This window comes from Pogoniulus pusillus, chromosome 21 (genome assembly GCF_015220805.1).
Source record: "Pogoniulus pusillus isolate bPogPus1 chromosome 21, bPogPus1.pri, whole genome shotgun sequence".
Classification (NCBI taxonomy): domain Eukaryota; kingdom Metazoa; phylum Chordata; class Aves; order Piciformes; family Lybiidae; genus Pogoniulus; species Pogoniulus pusillus.
In genome coordinates, this window is record NC_087284.1 from 17,155,033 (window position 1) to 17,174,190 (window position 19,158).

Genomic DNA, 19,158 nt, shown 5'->3' on the forward strand with positions numbered 1-19,158 from the left:
CACATTACTGATGAATGGTAAAATGTATATTTATATAAATGTGAAGGTTTTCAGGCTACTATAAAGCTATAACTTTTGAAGATGGACGATGTATTATTATCATCATTACTACTACTTGGACTTTTACAAAGGTATGTAGTGGCAGGATGAGGGGTAATGGCAAGAAGAGACTATTTAGATTAAATGTTAAGAGGAAATTCTTCCCCATGAGGGTGATGAGGCACTGGAACAGATTGCCCAGAGAAAGGGTGAAGGAAGTGTTCCAAGCCAGGTTAGATGAAGCTCTGAGCAGCCTGGTCTAGTAGATCTTCACAGAGAGAGTGATTTGCCATTGGAATGGGCTGCCCAGGGGGGTGGTGGAGTCACTGTCCCTGAAGGTGTTCAAGAAAAGACTAGATGAGGCATTTAGTGCCATGGTCTAGTTGACTGGATAGGGCTGGGTGCTTGGTTGGACTGGATGATCTTGGAGACCTCTTCCAACCTGGTTGATTCTATGATGATGATTCGATGATGATGATTCTATGATGACTCTATGTCTCTGCCCATGGCAAGGGAGTTATAAATAGATTATCTTTAAGGTCACTTCCAGATCACTTCCAATCCAAACCATTCTATGATTCTACTGCGCCCCTATTTTTGTGACAAGTCTACATGTTCACTAACTGAATAAATCATTAATTTTGTGGTTTTGTTAGAAGATTTCCATCATTATTTTGTTGTCACTGATGGAAATAGTGGGCTTGAGTCCACTTTTTGTTACAGCAGCACAAATTGAGCGATTGAGTTGCCGAAGCAGAAGTGCCAAGGAATGAGCAAATTTAGGTGCAATGCCTGTTTGCTGTTCTCCTAAAGAATTAGTTCACTCTCTCCCAAGTACTTCCATTCATAAACGATGTGTCATTTTAGCAACTGTAATTGCCTTCTGAGACAATGTTTTTCTATTGTTGTTCTAGGGATTTCCCAAAGTTGGAGGACTGTTTTCATTTAGTCTGAGAAAACGAAACACAGTTTTAAACCTGGGGCAGATGCCAGAAAATATCCTCCTCTTCTCCTCCTCCTCCTCCCCCTTCTCCTGCCTTTCACTTTGAGCCCTTGGTCAGCTCTTCTGCTCAATCACACAGCCTAAATTTCTTGAGGTCTGAGTTTGATCAAGCTGCAGGACAGAATTAGGTGCACATCCTGGGGTTTGAAGCATTTGCAATATATTTGTAAGTATTTAGGCTAGGAAAAAAGGCAAAACCAATCAAAATGAAACCATACCAAAACAGAAAGATAGATACTTAAGTGTGAGTTCCATGTGCAAGTTATTTTGTTGTAGTGAACTGCACGGTGTAGCTGAGCCATGACAGCTCACAGATCCTCTGTGTGCTCTTAACCCACCACAAGTACAAGTGCTTTCACTTAAAGCTCTCTAACAAAATGATTTACTCTGGCTTCCTCACAAGAGAAACAAAAAGAAGCCTTGAACGACCTCTGTCATGATTCAGTGCCATGTAGCATTTCTGTGTGGTGTTGGCACAAGAAGAACATGTGTGCATTTCCTCCACATACATGTGAGTGCGACCTTATTGATGCCTAAGGTTAAATGTGTGCACTAAAGCATTCAGTATCAGGATGCCAGCTCTGTTCTGGTTTCTCTGGCATCCTCACACCAACTCATGCATTCCTGTTCTCTTAATAAGTTCATTTTCTCAGAGATACGTTGCTGCTGAACTCCACTGTGATAACTGGCCAGAAGAGTTTCAAAGGTACCTTTAAAGCCAGAATTGTAAGAGTGAACTTTTTCCTTTTGGTGATGCTTTCCTCCACACATGAGCCAGATCTGTTTCACTTCTTTTTTTTTTTTTTCCTTTGTAAGTTTAACTATTTCTTTAGGAGTTTAAATTCAGAGAGCAATGATTGATTGGATACGGCTAGGGGATAGGTTGGACTGGATGATCTTGGAGGTCTCTTCCAACCTGGTTGATTCTATGATTCTATTAATATGCCCAAAGGCAAAATGTTTGAGAAGGTTGAAATAATGCTTATATTAAATTGCATCTTAGAGTTATGCCTTGCTGGCTCAATACAGCAATTACATTGTTCGGGTTTTGTATGAATAACTAGAAACTTTCAACTTGGTGACTTCTTGATCCAGCCTAATTTGACTTTGGAAGTTCCTGGAATTCTCTTTTGCTCTTCTATTCTGCGCAGTTTTGGGGGTAGAGGATGTAAAAAATGAGACAGAGAAACTGGCTTAAAAGCTCTTCCTGCGGTAGGTAGGACAGTCCATCAGCAGCACTGCTCCTGCTGAGCTGGCAGCTGCTTCCCTGAGTTCAGAGAGGTCACGACGGTCTCTTCCTGTTGCTCCTCAGGCATTGAATTGCTGAGGGAGTTGGAAAAAAAGACATCTTCCTTTCTTGCCCTGCCATATGAAGACAAAATCCTTCCTCACTATCCAGTTCTCTTCTGGTAAAGCATGTAAAAGCTTGGATATGATGAAAACTATTTAGGTTTCTGTGGTACCTTTAAGTGTATTACAGACTGATTGACAGACCAGGATATGCATCTGATGTATGAGAATGAATACATAGTGTGAGTGTGTGTCCTTCTGCACATGCTGCATTGGAGAGTACAGGAGTTTTCTTCACCTTTGCCTTGCTGCTTTCTCAAGAGAGGAAAAAAAACCCCAAACAGATTATTTGGTAAATACTTCAAAATACCATTGCTGGTCAATGCAGACTGTGTCCTGTGTCCAGTGAAAACTGGTGGAGGAGAAAGGCTTTTGCAGAAGCAAAACACAAGCCAAGCTGTCTTGAGCTCAAAAGAAAAGCAAGAAGGTTCAGTGTTTATTGAAAGAAGCCCATGAGTTAGTCACTCACCGTGCATGTTGCTCCTTGCAAGTGCAGGACACTGATGGCTCTGGTCCAGGAAAATCAGCTTAGGTGAAGTGGTGAAACTGCATTAAATCCAGTGTGGACTGGTACTCAGGACTGAAGTGTCCCAAGTTAAGGCAATAAAAAAGGATGTATTTAACAGAGTTACAAAGAAATTTGTGGAGATTGCACCTCTAGTTGTCTGGGTTAATGTTCCCATTTGCTCCTTTCAAAAGCCTGTAGCTATAAATTCAGGTCTCCTTCCTTGTGGTTCTCATTCAAATACTTGTAGTTGGTTTGCTTATATTTTGGATGCAAATTCAAATTGTTATCTCTTGCTTGGGCATTTAAAAAGGAGGAAGAATCTTATTTAGCAATCTTTCTCTGCCAGCTTAATGGATATTTCACATACATTTCCCTCCCCCCCCCCAAATTATTCACTTAACCAGAGCAGAGCAGAGCTCTGCACTGTTTATGTATAAAGTCTGGTGCTTGAAAGTAAGTAACCTGTTTGAAGTTTCCCCTCTGTTTTTTAACTACATAAACTTTTCAATGTACACAAACTCACATGGGGTGCCAAATGTGCCCTTCCAGTGCATGATAATAGGGATATAATTGCAGCAGTTCCCCACAGGGCACAGAAGAGCAGAGCCCGAGTGGAAAACACTCTTTTTCTCTTTGCCTTTGGCTATAACAAGCTCCTATGCTCAGAATGAAATTCCATCCTCACAGGAGTCAATAGCAAATGTCTGACTGGCTCCAAGGGTCAAGATTTGGGCCCACATGGCTGATTTCAGGGTATGCTTTTGGTGGTAGAATGAATTTTAGGGTAGAGGAGGAAGGAAGAGTTGATTCTGATCCATTTTCTCTCATCTCTCTCCCATGCTGGAACAACTGTCTCCTTTGGTGTGTCTCTGTGTCCTTCTGAGACCTAGAAAAAGCATCTCTGAAACAGATAGTCCTGGAGGAGCTTACTGGGAAGAATTGCTTCAATTTTTGACCACGCATGCACAAACTCAGTGGCATGCCCAGCAAAGCAGCAGCCCTGTGGAAAGGAGACAGTTCTGACAGCTGCAAGAAGCCAGGTTTAGTCTGTTGGTGCCCCAGACGTGTTTCCCAGCAGATCCCTGCCCTTGGAGTGGAGCTAAGAGGCCATGCTAATATTTCCTTCCTGAAGGGAGAGAGCACATTGGGCCGTCCTTAATGTGAACTGCATGAACTTTTGTACCTTTTCCTTTTCTTCTTGTCTTCTCAGAAGGAGCATTTGTCCCAGAATATCCAAAACATGTTATGTGGGATTGGCTTATAAGCAGCAGCTAACAAAGCCAGCCTTTGCTTTCTAACCTCAGGTTTGTAAGAACAATGTGGTTTTCCTTCATTTTTGCACTAAGGTGGTCTCAGTTTATTAACAACAATAGGTTCAGTAATGCTTTGAAGTATGAATTCTTGGCTCCCACCAACCCATTTTTCCCCAATGAATCAATCTTAGTCCATAAGGTTTTTTGACAGATTTTAATTTCAAGTCCTGTTTCCCTGAAGCCAGCTCTTACAACTTCAACCCAAGTCAAAAATTCCTAATTTGCTCCCTGTGTTGTTCGTGTAGAGAGCAAAGAATGGAGTCCATGTTTGGATGTGTTTGGTGTGGACACTGGAATGGGCTGCCCGGGGAGGTGGTGGAGTCGCCGTCCCTGGGGCTGTTCAAGGCAGGATTGGACGTGGCACTTGGTGCCATGGTCTAGCCTTGAGCTCTGTGGTAAAGGGTTGGACTTGATGATCTGTGAGGTCTCTTCCAACCTTGGTGATACTGTGATACTGTGCTGCCATTCTGTTGCTGCTGGAAGATGATGTGGGGCATGGCTAGGTGTGCTCAGTTACCTTTGTGTTTTACCCTGCCTTCGAGTAACGCAGGGAATAGGCTACTGCAGAGGTGTCAGCAGATGCTGATATTCCCTCTCCCCACAGTGGATTGTTTTTTACCTCCTGAGCTAGATTCTTTTCTTCCTTCATCAATGTATGGAACCTAAACAAAACTTTGCATAGAGAAGTCTTTTTGAAAGTCAGATACTTTTGGCATTTGGTCATATTTGCTCTACTAGTGAATGTTAAGCACATGATGTGTTGCACATTAAAGAGTCCGTGCTTCCTCATCAAAGGACTGGTATAAAGAGTGAAATACAGCAGCACTTACTTTCACATTCACTCAGTGCCCTATGTGGTCACACAAACAGGCAGAGCAGCAACTAAGCAAACTGTTTAGAGACGCCAAACCTACTTTTTGTCTTGATTATGAAAGTAAGATTTGGTCAACTGAGGTCAAGTTGTGCACTTAACACTGCTTCCATTATAGCTGGTGAACTCTGTAACAGAGAGTGAAGTCAAAATATAAACAGGGAACGTTTCTGCAGCAGCTCTGGGCTGGGATTAACTTGGATCACCTAGTCTTCTGCTTTTAATGAAATTCTCTCCCTTGTATTTTTTTGTTTGGAAGAGAGTCCAAAGTTATCTCATGCTAATTTAGTTAGGCAGTGCCCTCCAGGGATGTCACAGGCCTCTGTGACCTCTCCAGAGAGACTCAGCAAAGGGATGAGGAGAATTAAACATTCCTGAGAAATTGCAAAGCAGCAGCCCCCAGAGATTTCACATAGAAACGAGCTCCAGACTGGCTGCCAGAGACCCAAGTCACCTTTTCAGCACTTCCCTGACATGTCTCCACCAGTCCCATCTGGCTTGATTCAAGGGGGTCAGTGTGGGGACCAAGGAGAGGGTGGCAGCTCCATAGAGGGAGGTCTGCCTGCGCCAGGCTTTGGATGTTTCTCTGGGATGTGCAGCAAGATGGTTTTGTTCCCTTTCCATCCCTTACGGTCTCATGCTTCGGTGTTTGTGCTGGAAAGCAGAAGAATGTGAAATGAGGAGGTTTAGTAGTAACTTTAGTTATTGCTTCACTATTTGATGCAGCAGTTTGTTTCATTTGTGAATTTATAAGCATCTCTTGGGTCTGCTGAATTAAGCAGTATCGAAGAGCTCCAGGCCCCACTTTCCTTTCTTATGGTGGCAATCAGGCTGTAAAAATCCATTAAATGAATCTCATGTGATGTCATACTCAGGCATGGTTGGCAGGATGAAGCTCATTTCTGTGGGAAAATATTCAAAGGGTTTATTCCCTCAATTGTTGTGCAGAAGGGGGATGAAAATCTAACTTGCTGAAGGTTGGGCAAGAGAGAAAAAGATACCTAGATCATGATCACCTTACTTATGTATCACAGCAGACATGTGCAGGAGCTCAAGGAATGTCTGTTTCATGGAGTTTCTGAACATGGAATCTAACAATCCTTTCTCTGCACTCTGATCCATAGTTTTCCTTGCTTCTGTCATTTGCTTTTTAATTAGTTCAGAGCTAATCCATATGAAAGAAGAATGTTTGATTTCCCATCTGTTAGAGGGGAAAATAAGATTTTGTTTTTGGCTAGAGAAGATATCTAATTTTCTAACTGATAATGCACTTTGTACTGAAATGTCTCTTCTATCTGTGCCTCTTCTGCAGCCCTCTAGTTGCATAAATATTATCATTCCAGCTTCACAGACAGCAATATTTAGGAAGAAAGATTAAATGCTATAGTCAAGGCCACAAAGAGAGTCATTGTCACTGCTGACAATGTTGAGGTTGTTCAGTCTGGAGAAGAGAAGGCTCTGAGGAGACCTTAGAGCAGCCTTCCAGTATTTGAAGGGGACGACAGGACAGCTGGAGAGGGACTTTTTACACAGGCATGTAGTGACAGGATGAAGGGTAATGGCTTCAGACTGGAAGAAGCTCGATTCGGATTAGACATTAGGAAGAATTTCTTTCCCAAGAGGGTTGTGGTGCACTGGGACAAGCAGGTTGCTCAAATAAGCTGTGGAAGCTCCAACCCTGGAAGTATTTAGAGCCAGGTTAGACGGAGACTTGCTCAGCCTGGTCTAGTAGGAGGTGTCCCTGCCCACAGCAGGGAGGTTAGAACTAGATGATCTTTAAGATAGCGACCAAACCCAAACCATTCTGTCATTCTATGATCATTTGCTTTGGCCAGACTGAAACCAGCAAACACACTGGACCTGAAACTGGACCACTGCAGTTAGAATATGGTTTATGGTATAGCTAATAAAAATCACTATCTATGTACAGACCAGGGGATTGTGTGCATGTGAAATGCTTCAGCAGTAAGTCTCTGAGAGACAAAACAAAATGAAGAGACTCGCATCTGGAAAGGAGCATATAAGAGATGCCAGCGTAGCGGTGGTGATAAATCCACTGCGTTCAGCAGTGACTCATGGCTGTGCCACTTCGGTTTTGCCTGAGAACAGACCCAAGTAAAGCTTGTGGGAATGTGGTTCCTGGTGTCTGACCCACAGGATTGTTCCATCCTCAGTGGCAGGGTAGCCCCATCCGTGGCTGTTGGGGAGAAGGGGCTCAGATTTTGTCTGGATGTGATAGGAGTGACGGCTTCTGACGTGCATGTAGCAGAGATTTATGGCAAGCAAAAGCTGAACTGTGATAATGCTACTGGGGTATTCTGTAATAATATGGTAAAACACTTGTCAGCACTTCATCTTGGGCAGGGAAAGTCCATTGTATGTGCTGTGCAGAGACAGATAAAAAACATAAGTATACTTAAAGCTTCATATGGTTTGCATTTTTCCTAACAGCTCTCCTGACTCTAATATAAGACAGGTTTTAATTTTGTTTTGGGTAAGTGGATGTGCTTACAGTCTCACACCCACAATTCCATGGCTTTAAATAGAATCACTCCCAGGGTGCATGAAAGAACACATGCTGTTATGTGAAGGATTTGTCCAGGATGCCAGGACTGCATTTATTGCTGGGAACAAACTGAGTAAAACTTTCTATTCTATTTAGACATGAGCCCATGGAGAACAACCATATCTAGAGGGTTAATGCAGAGCCTTCCCTTTCCCTGACTTAGGGTTTAGTGTGACTAACCACCACTGCAGAAGCACTAACTGATGCTGATAATGGAATTGGAATGAGCAGAGCAAGCCAAGGGAAGGCCAAAGTGAAGTGCCCTCTAAAATATATTTCTGAGAATACTCAGAAGAAGTCCTGTTGCCTCCTCGCATCTTTGCTGCACAACTGTGCTTCTAAAATGCATCCTTTGCTTTCTGGGACTGTTTCACTGTTGACTTTTCCTGCGTCCTGATAGGAGATGGCATCAGCCATGAGCTGGAGCCTGACCTTGAGCATGAGGGGAGCTGGTCAGGGCAGCAGCAGTGGCAGCAGATCTGTGATTCCCTCTCCAGGGGCCCGGGTTAAAACCACCAGGCTCTCTGCAGAAGCTGCTGTATCACATGGTGGCGGCTTTGGGTAATGTTGGCCTAAAAGTGAACTTGTGACATGAGGTAAAAATAAAAAAGAAAATAAATGCCTCTGTATTGCATTACCATGTCCCTGAGGCAACAGTGCTGTGCTCTTGTCTCTCTCTGTACCCAACCAAGAGAGTTTAGCATCCAATTCCAGAGTGTTGTCACCTAAAAAGTTCTGGTAAAGGAGAAGTTCCACAGAACCAGGACTGAGATGACTTCAGCACCTTAATACCTTTTCAAGTGATCTCTTGCTTTTTATAGTTAGTAAAACTGTGCTCGTTGTGCATTTTTACTCTGCCTCATAAGGAACAATGACTTAATGGTGACTTTTTAATTCCTACTGCAGTGGGCTGAAAGCTGGATTGAAATCAGGTGAAGTTTCAGTGATGCATTAAAGACAGAACGATCTTCATTGGTGCAGATTATTCAGGCAAGGGCAACTCAAATCTCATAAGAACCCAGCAGATATTAAATGTTTTCTTCAAGATGAGTAGATTAATGCTTCAGTGGTTTTAGGTGGTTGTTTAGAAGTGTAACAGTCTGGTAGCAGGTAGCTGTGTGAGGAGAGAACGTCTTGGTGTTCAAAAGCATGACACTGGGGATTTGGGGTGCAAATATAGATTATAAAATAGAAATCAGGTAAAATTGATGTGATAACTCACTCTAGCTCCCTAAATTTCATTAAAATAAACAACAATAAAAACCAAACCAACCAACTAAACAAAAAAAACCACCACTGTTCATAAGTTTTATTGCCCTGCTCTTGCTTTTTTACTCTTACTCTCTTAAAAGCTTGCTCTTCTTCCTTCCCAATTACACCCTTAAACATGTATAAACATTCTGAAGCACTGATTTATTATCCTTGACCCTGACTGCCTGTGCTCTGGCAGTTCTCTGCCTCTCTCAGCACTTTTGTTACAGCACTATTCATGGGTTAACCTGAGTTAGAGCTCTTCTCTGGCTAAGCACCAGGCAGGTCCCTTCAAACCTAAAAGCGTGGAGTGGAGAAGCCAGCAGGCTGAGAAGGCAAATCTCTTGAAAGGGAGGAAAGGCTTTGGAGAGAGAAAGTGGTTGATTGTATCAGAGTACCTGTAACAGCTTCTTGGTGTGGAGACCAGAAGTACTTCAGTCGACAGTTCATGCTGCTCCTCTGACACCCATCAGAAAGGAGCACGTCAACTTGTGCTCAGCTCTGAGCAATCCAGGAAGGAAATCAGAGGCAAACAGGTGTCAGAAGCACAAACCAGGATCTTTTTATAGCCAAATGTTGCCCTGTAAACATTTTGTGATCAATATCTACATTGTGATCGTTGTTTTGAGGCTGATCACTTTGCTCCAGTAAACATGCCAGTGCTTGACTTGGAAGCCTGGTCTGTTTGCTTGCGGTTGGATTGCGGCCCCAACCAGTCGTTCCTGGCACAAGTCCCCAAGACTCCTCTGCCCTTACCACAACCTGGGCACACCCCTTTGCTTCAGCAGTGAGTAATCCCTTCAAGTGGGAGTCTGCTGCTTTGTGAAGAGGTATTTTGTCTTTCATTCATATAAAAATAGCAAGGGAAAATTAATTCTGGAAGGGGAAAAAAAGGGAGGGGGAAGTGGGTCAGATATCTTTCAGGGCTGTCTGCAAGGTGGAGCCTGGGAAACGTGTATTTGTTGTACAGCTTGTCTAGGTAATACCAATCAGAGCAGTTAAAACTCCTGCAGCCTTGTTGTATCCCAACTTTTCCTCCCTTTTCCCTGTTCAGTTTTGCATTTCCCTTCTCTCCCTTTATTTCTCAAGCAGAATTTAAGGCACCCCTTCGTTAGCAACTGCGACAATCTTCTCCAGCATTAAAATGAAAGCAAGAGGGCTTGTAACCATCCTTTCTGTATCTTCTCATTGAAATTACTTCGTGGCACGCAAGTCACTTCCAATTTAACCATTTGAAGAAATAAACAAACCATTGTAGGCCCAAAAATCTGCTCTCATTCTTTTTTGGCAGGGAAAAGGGAACTATATTAACTCTTCTTGCCGATGAGGTTTCCCAACAAGCAGCATTGCTGTTCCTTTTTTTTTGCCTGCAGCTAGCAGCTAAAGATCAGTTATAAAACCATACACAAATACTTTCACGTATTGAAAGAACAATATTTTGACACTCAGTGACACAAGGAGGGGTGGGGAGGGGAAAGGCAGCGGTAACCGCGCTTTTGATAGCACAATGAGAACTCTGTTTTCAACCGGGGCACGTGAGAAACATCGTGTTGCATTAACAGCAGAGGTTGACCTGTAAGGGTTCTCTGGATTATAATTCTTGTGGTTTTTATTAATAAAACTGCCTCCTAAAGTTTCATGGGTCCTGCCTGAGATCTGTAAAACAATCGGGCTATCCGCTTGCAAGAGAGAAGCTAGACAGCGTTTCCTACAGATGTGAGAGCTTTTGTTCCAGGGGACACTGATACTGTTTTCGTTCAAGATGCTCCACAAAGATTATCAAGTATTTTATTATCTTAGTAACTTTATAATTGTTGGGTTGTTATCTTTAAATATATCGACTATGCTCTTTAAAGCAACAAAAAAATTAACAACCAAAAAAAAAAAATTAGCTGAATATAGTCCAGCTTTGAACAAGTTCACATCTACAGCCAAGCTGTGGGATCTGACTCAAGCAGTTTGTACTTCAAACTGCTGCTGTGGCCACTAATCATCTTGTAACTTCAAAAATCCATGAGAAAGTTCATAAAATGAGTCACGACACAGTATCCCTATAGCCATACCCTAGGAGACCTCTAATATCTGTATCAGTAGAAGTAATTTGTGTTGTTCATTTACTTTCTCAGGATTCTTAAAGTAGATATCTTTTCTATCTTAAAGTAGATATCTTTTCTATCTTAATGTAGATATCTTTTCTATCTAAAGTAGATATCTTTTCTATCTTAATGTAGATATCTTTTCTATCTTAATGTAGGTATCTTTTCTATCTAAAGTAGATATCTTTTCTATCTTAAAGTAGATATCTTTTTCTATCTTAAAGTAGATACCTTTTCTATCTTAATGTAGATATCTTTTCTATCTTAAAGTAGATATCTTTTCTATCTTAAAGTAGATATCTTTTCTATCTTAATGTAGATATCTTTTCTATCTAAAGTAGATATCTTTTCTATCTTAATGTAGATATCTTTTCTATCTTAATGTAGATATCTTTTCTATCTTAATGTAGATATCTTTTCTATCTAAAGTAGATATCTTTTCTATCTTAATGTAGATATCTTTTCTATCTTAATGTAGATATCTTTTCTATCTTAATGTAGATATCTTTTCTATCTAAAGTAGATATCTTTTCTATCTTAATGTAGATATCTTTTCTATCTTAAAGTAGATAACTTTTCTATCTTAATGTAGATATCTTTTCTATCTTAAAGTAGGTATCTTTTCTATCTTAATGTAGATATCTTTTCTATCTTAAAGTAGATATCTTTTCTATCTTAAAGTAGGTATCTTTTCCTAAGGTAGTTCTTTTCTATCAAATTATGTGGTTTTCCTCTCAAAGGAAAATGTTTTCCTCTCGAATCTGCTCTCCTTTTATACCTTTTCTGCGGGTGATGTAACTGTCTGTGGTCTGCAAATGTCACTCTCTTGAATGGAAGCAGCTGCCGTGTCACAAGTGCTCAGTGTCTCCTCTGCATGAGTAGAAGGGACAACGCTGATGGAAAAGCTTTGCACACAGACAGCGGAGTCCTTCTGCTCAGCATTACACTGCTAAGGAAGAAGCATATCAAAATGTATTTAAACTGATGAGATCTGATGGATACTTAAATGGTATTCAAGAGGGTTTTTTCTGTGAATGGAGGAGTCCTTGAGCCACAGATCTTGCTACCAGCGCTGTGATTTTTGGTGCTCTGAACAAACAGGATGATGATTCTCCAGGGAAGAAGCAGAGACATGTGCCCTGAACATCCTGGGCAGCACCTCTTTGGCTATGGGCTTTGACAGAGGGTTGAGCTTATGAAAGTGTCACTCCGGTTGCAGTGATAGACAGTGACCTCAGTCATGAACTTCGGTTCACCTTTCAAACGCAAACTGTAGCAGCACAGTAAGGTTCTTGCTTATCGGGTGTGCACCCTCTGTAACTGAGCAGGAAGGGTTGTGTGTGTGTTTTTAGGGAAAAAAGCGTAGGAGTACATTGATGATGCACACTGTTCCTGCTGCCACTGGCTTCTCGGCAGCACTGGAGTGCCTGGCAGCACATCCCTGTGGTTTCCTTTGGCAGGAGCATCTCAGCTGTACTCCTCTGACCTCACAACAGCATCAGAAACAAGTGCAAAGGCAACAATTGTACTTTCCACTCCATTCCCGTTATGGCAGGGAGCAAGGGATCATGCTCAGGGCTTTTGCTGAGGTTCTGGGGCTGGGGCAGTTCATGTTTTACCCTGGTCACAAGACTCTTCTGCTACACTTGAGCGTGGATAGTGCTCTCCAGCCATGTGTGCTGTGCCCCCATAATGTGCAGAACGCATGCAAGCAGAGTTTTTTCCCCTGTGTTGTGTATTGTATGCATGTATGTATCGCTGTCCATTTATATAATCTCCTTATATAACACACGCTCATGCCTACTGGGTACACCCAGTACACACCTACACTTTCAACAGTTGCAGGAGTCAATCAGATGTGGGTGACTCAGCCAGTGAAGCACCTCTTCTGCCCTCCCTGCCTCTCCAAAAGTAAATAAATTGATAAACTGGAACTCAGTTCAGGTTTGGAGCTCTGAGTTGACGTCCCCAGCCTCACTTTTCCAAGGCAGGATCATCAGTTGTGGTCATTTCTGTAGCAGCTTGAGAAACAAGAGTCAATCAGCCAAGCTGTGTAAGGAAGAGCTGAGCGATGGCATCTGGAACTGCTTCTCATCCAGGCAGGCAGGAAGTGCGTGGGCATGACATCTCCCCAAGTTGCGTGGTACAGAAGATACCAGGAAGCTTCTTTCCTTGGCAGTGCAATTGAGACAGGACAATAGAAGGAAGGAGGCAATACAGTAGTACTGGCTTTTATGTCAGACATAATGAGTGCAGGAACAGCAGACATGCCAGGCCTTTCTGCACAACACATGGGGAGAAGGTTCTCTTTTGCTGCCATGTCCCTGTAAAGGCTCACCGTGCTTTGGTCTCGCATACTCAGTTCTTCCTCTCAGTGGTGACCCCAGCAGGATGGCTAAGTTTGGGATCACTGGAGAGTCTATGCCCATCCCACAGAATTCTTCTGCCCACTCCCAGATAATTGCGTATGGAGTAATGCAAAGGCAAAACATCTATAAATAGTGGTAATGTGCTCCTGGGTCTCTCTGGGTGGTAATGTTTCCCAGCTTAGTCAGAAATGGCTCCCTAATTGTTGACAGCCTTGAAGTAACCCATGCCCCCCACAAGTGATAAGTCTGTAGAGCTGGACATACACCAGTCTGCTGTTTTGTCTCTTAAGTGCATGGACAATGAACTCTGCATCAGACTATGACTATCTGTTCCATCATTTAAAGTAAACAGCATTGAATTGAGTTGCCTTTTATTTTTTTCATGTGTGTGTCAATTTGTTCTCTGCATAATACCTAGAAATATGTATGAAAGAGTTTTTTGGACAGCATAAGGCTTGGGAAAAAGTGCTGTGTGGCAGTGCAGGACAAGTAGTAATTAGTGACGTGTTCCATTTATCGCGGCTTGTGTCTGGTTTGAGTCTCCATCAGATGTAAGAAAAGACTTTACTCATTCTCTTGAGAAATCATCTGTTATTTCTAGAGCAGAAATCATTGGTTGTACTTTAAAGTCCCAGAAAGTTGGACATGTTAGGGTTTTCCTATTAAGTAGGAGGTACCTGATTACAAGCCCATTTGAAGAGTTTACAGTGCTAGAGCAAACAGTGAAAGAGAAGTATCAAATGGAGAGTTAAACATAACCTCGACTACTGAGTCTTTGTTATCCATGGGTGACAACCCAGTTAATAAATGTTTTCTCACTGGGATGCTGAGGTGGAAGTTAATGGTGAAACACCTCTACAGCATACTCCAGATGCTCCAGACAAGCAGACACAACAGCAGTGGGTATATACAGACTGTTCCTGTATACAGGTGGTGTTAGCCTGTCTTGGGTTGTCTCCTCTGCTAGCCCAGTTGTGTAAGGATGTTTTGCAGGGAGAAGACTTGTTCATGGTTTGGGTATGCTGCTTCAAAATGGAGCTTACTCTTGAAAAGGGAAGAGGAAAGATGGAAGTGGGCAAGTTTTGGCAGAGGCTGTGTAGCTCAGGCATGCAGAATAGATATCCCAGTCCATGTAATCATGGAAGTGTGTCTACTTGATATCCTTGCACTACATATCTCTCTAAGGTTAGGTTTCTGTCCTTAAATGTTAATACCGTATTGTTGCCTTTAGACTTCATGAGTCACTAAACCAGAGCCAAAAAGAGTTCAAATATGAAAAATATGCTTTGTTATGTTTGCCATTAAAGGAACAGTCTCATTCTAGGAGAGATGAAGCCTGGGTTCTTTACGCAGTAGTTTTCTTTTCAGCATTTCCCCTCTTTTTAACTATAGAGAGCAAAGTATTAGGGAGAGGATGGCAGAACTGAATGGGAGCAAATTCTTCACTTGCTGTCAGCCCATCAAAGAAATACAGGGAAATTCACAGTTCTCCATTCCTGCACCAGAAAAATGCCAAAAATACATGACCTTGTGATGGTTAAAAGATAGCCGAGAGCCAAGGCTGGGTGCTGTTTTCATCCCAGTTCAGCCATGTCATGGGTCATGTGGTTCAGCATGTGAACAGGAAGGTGAGAATGGGTGAACTTTTGCCTCAGTTGTGCAGTCCATCAGCAAATAAATGGAGCAGATCACTCTGCAGCTGTATCAGGAGGTGAACGGCTGAATACCTCTCACACAGGGGCCTTTGTGTGCTGGACATGGTCTAGCATCATGATGGGACGCACTAGGCTGAGGCTTTGTAGCAATTACTAACCCATTATCACGCTAGAACATGAGATCATTTATCTTCTAATTCAGAGTGTCACCTGTTCTTCATTTGCCAGTCAATAACCATTAATTACTTTCAGTGGAAATTTAAACAAAGCTTTTCCCCTCTGTTAAAACCAGTAAGCCATTCAGTAATGACAAATAAACCTAGAGCTGTGCCCCCCCCTCCTCCCCTCTCATTCTCAGTCTGGGACAGCATGAACTTTTGAAGGAAATGCCTAGAAATTGATAGGTCAGGGGCCTTTGTTAGTCTGATGAAGGGGGAAGAACATTCCTGGCACTTGGTTGGAAGGAAGGCATGTAGCTAGTGCTGGTACACAGATCTCCTTGGTTGTGTAGACATATACCTGTGGAAATAGTTCAATGAGGAGCTTGTTCAAAGACTTTTCTATCTTCTGGCTTTTCTTTGTGGCTTGTTTATTTTTTTAACAGGCTGTTCACTCAGATCCATTCAAAGCCAACAGCATTTGGCCACCTTCCTCAAAGCAAGCCAGAGCTATCACTTACTCTGTTTGTCATTTTTAGCGTGTTCCTTTTTTTCATGCTTGATTCTGCTGAGGTAATGATAAATGTCAATAATTGTGAAAGCCAGAAGAAAAAATAAGAGTCAGTAGTGAGACATTCACAAGTAATCATTAATCTAAAGATTCTTTCCTGGTAGGAATAGGGGCAAAAATTGCTTTATACAACTCTGCATTGTCTGATTGTTTGTAAGTTGATCCTGTTGAAGTTGTATTTCTAAGGCATCATTTTCTTGCTCTTTGGGAGGACAGACAGGAACTGGTACATAGAAATGCACAACGCTTGCTAAGACCAGTTGTTAAAAGATGGGTTTTTGTTAGCATTTTGTAGCTATCACCTTCACTGTGATGCCTCTGAGAGAAAACTTCCAACAGTGTTTTATGTTGACACATAAAATTGAGGTGTATATATTCTAAATGTCCACTGGGCTGTTGAATGTCTCAGCGTGAGTAGCCGCACCAAAACTGCGTCAAATGAGTCACAATGCTGAGACATTTAGAGGCTGAGGGATGGCAAAAAAGTTAACCTAAATCTGAGTCTGCTCCTCATAACACATTTTAATAGTTCTGAACAAAAGTGTGTAGTAAGTAGCAAGTCTTTATGTTGATGTAGCATATTGGGTCAACCCACACAACATTTGGGATTGAGTGGGGAATTTTACCCCCACCAGGTTTGGTTATTACATCTCTGTCAGGGATAACTGACATTATAGTGCTGGGTATGTTTCAAACAGACAAAACAAAATGACACCATCCTGGCCTGTATCAGCAACAGTGTGGACAGTAGGACAAGGGAGGTTATTCTTCCCCTGTGCTCAACACTGGTCAGGGCACACCTTGAGTGCTGTGTCCTGTTCTGGGCCCTCAATTCAAGAGAGATGTTGAGGTGCTGGAAGGTGTCCAGAGAAGGGCAACAAAGCTGGTGAGGGGCCTGGAACACAAATCCTATGAGGAGAGGCTGAGGGAGCTGGGGGTGTGCAGCCTGGAGAAGAGGAGGCTGAGGGGTGACCTCATTGCTGTCTACAACTACCTGAAGGGACATTGTAGCCAGGTGGGGGTTGGTCTCTTCTCCCAGGCAAGCAGCAACAGAACAAGGGGGCACAGTCTCAAGTTGTGCCAGGGGACGTCTAGGCTGGATGTTAGGAGGAAGTTGTTGGCAGAGAGAGTGATTGGCATTGGAATGGGCTGCCCAGGGAGGTGGTGGAGTCACCATCCCTGGAGGTGTTCAAGCAAAGCCTGGATGAGGCACTTAGTGCCCTGGTCTAGTTGAGTGGCTAGGGCTGGGTGCTAGGTTGGACTGGATGATCTTGGAGGTCTCTTCCAACCTGGCTGATTCTATGATTCTAAAATAACCCAAAAATAAACAAACAAACAATGCCCAACAAAAAGGCAAGACCTTGAGTTCATTCTGTAGAGCAAAAATCCAGTGAAGCTGGGAGGAGAACCTGACTCTATTCTGAATATCTAACCATGGAAAGCCTTGTTCACTCCAAGAGTGCCTTCTATGAGGAAGGTTGCTGTTTTTAGGCTGGTTAATAAAAGCTAGAGATCCCTAAAAACAAGAGCTAGATTAGGAGACTCAGAACTATCAGTTAGTTACTTTAGCCATTCCTTTTACCTTTCTGCAAGGCTGCCACAGCTGTGACTGCTGCAAGTTTGCCCAGTCATGAAGAAAGAGTAGCTGGTGATTTATGGCAGCCTCTCAAATCATCAAGAAACCCAAGAAGGCTCCTGTGAATGATACGAGTTAAGACATCTCCTCCCCAGAAGAGGAGTTCCATCATCCAGCCGACTATTTGTGCGTCATTGGCTGAATGTTCAACCCTGGAAAGGAAAAATAAAGCTGCTACCATTGTCCTGCCCAGCAGGTCATATCCCTAAAGCACAATTCATGTCAAGGACTCACACAGCAGTTGCCCAAACCCCAGCCTTCCACGCACGTTCAAGAAGCAGAAAGGTTCAGGGGGAACATGTTAATAAAATCTTGTCAAAACTTTGGGAGATGCATAAAATAATAACTGGGAAGAAAAATTACTTGCAAATAGAGCCATTTAAGTGGAATGTGTCACCTCACTGTGCTGGACACTGATTTATTAAGAAGGGAAGGGGGAAGAATTGAATGTTTCAGGTGGTATTTACCGAGAGAAACTGAGCTGTCCCAAAGCTTTTATTAATCTGATTTGCAGAGTATCCACTACCATCAGGGGACCTCCTAAAATTGTTTTCTTTCAAGTTGATGTGGAGAGGTCAATGCAAATAGCCTTGTGGATGACTCTGTGAGAAGATGACAGTCCTTTTTACCATATGGAGAGAAAGCTGAAATATTTTGGGTCTCCTTTTCTGGTTATTTATTAAGCAAAGATCATGCCATACAGGTATTCCCTTTTCCTCTCCAAAGGAAATTAAGCATTTACATCATTTTGATTGATCTAAAGTAATAATTATTCTGTCTGCCTGCAGCTCCTAGCCAGTCACTTAGTCTAGCTGCTGGAGCAGTGGCTTGCAAGCAGAAAACCAAGGTGTACCTGCCCTGATCCCTCAGACAAATCATGTTTTTTTCTGTCTGCTCTCCTGCTGAGCTATCTGGCCAGCCCTCTGAGACTGTGCTCATCCATCATCCCTTGTTTGTGAGGGGGGAATCTGGGAAGAGCACTGCTGTGGGAAGCAAACCAGCTCCCCTGAAATGCAAATATGTTGACAATCTCCTCGAGTTTTGCTTCAAAACCTATTGTGATTTTTTGCTGCCTCACAAGCAGTTCTCTGGAAGATGCTAGTGGTCATCTTGCTTTCCCAACCGTGTTTTCTGTGTCCATGAGTCAAAGTGAGGAAGGTTCTAGTGTGGTGCTTTAATATCATAGAATCATTAAGATTGGGAAGGACCTCTGCAATCATCAAGTCCAACCACCAACAAAACACCACCGTGGCCATTAAACCATGTCCTGATAATGCCTGTCTACACGTTGTTTTTAACACCTCCAGGGATGGTGGCTCCACCACCTCCCAGGGCAGCCCATTCCAGTGCCTGACCACTCTTTCAGTATAGAATTATTTCCTTATATCCAATCTAACCCTCTCCTGGCACAACCTGAGGCTATTTCCTCTCATTACAGTATCACAGTATCATCAGGGTTGGAAGAGACCTCACAGATCGTCAAGTCCAACCCTTTACCACAGAGCTCAAGGCCAGACCATGGCACCAAGTGCCACGTCCAACCTTGCCTTGAAGTGCCCCAGGGACGGCGACTCCACTACCTCCCCGGGCAGCCCATTCCAGTGTCCAATGACTCTCTCAGTGAAGAACTTTCTCCTCACCTCCAGCCTAAATTTCCCCTGGCACAGCCTGAGGCTGTGTCCTCTTGTTCTGGTGCTGGCCACCTGAGAGAAGAGAGCAACCTCGTCCTGGCCACAACCACCCTTCAGGTAGTTGTAGACAGCAATAAGGTC

General features: G+C 42.9%; 1 protein-coding gene across 2 annotated transcripts in view; it reads left to right on the top strand.

The window, feature by feature from the left end:
- Positions 1 to 19,158, top strand: part of GMDS (GDP-mannose 4,6-dehydratase) — a 397,493-nt gene that overhangs the window by 284,548 nt on the left and 93,787 nt on the right. The window lies entirely within an intron of this gene.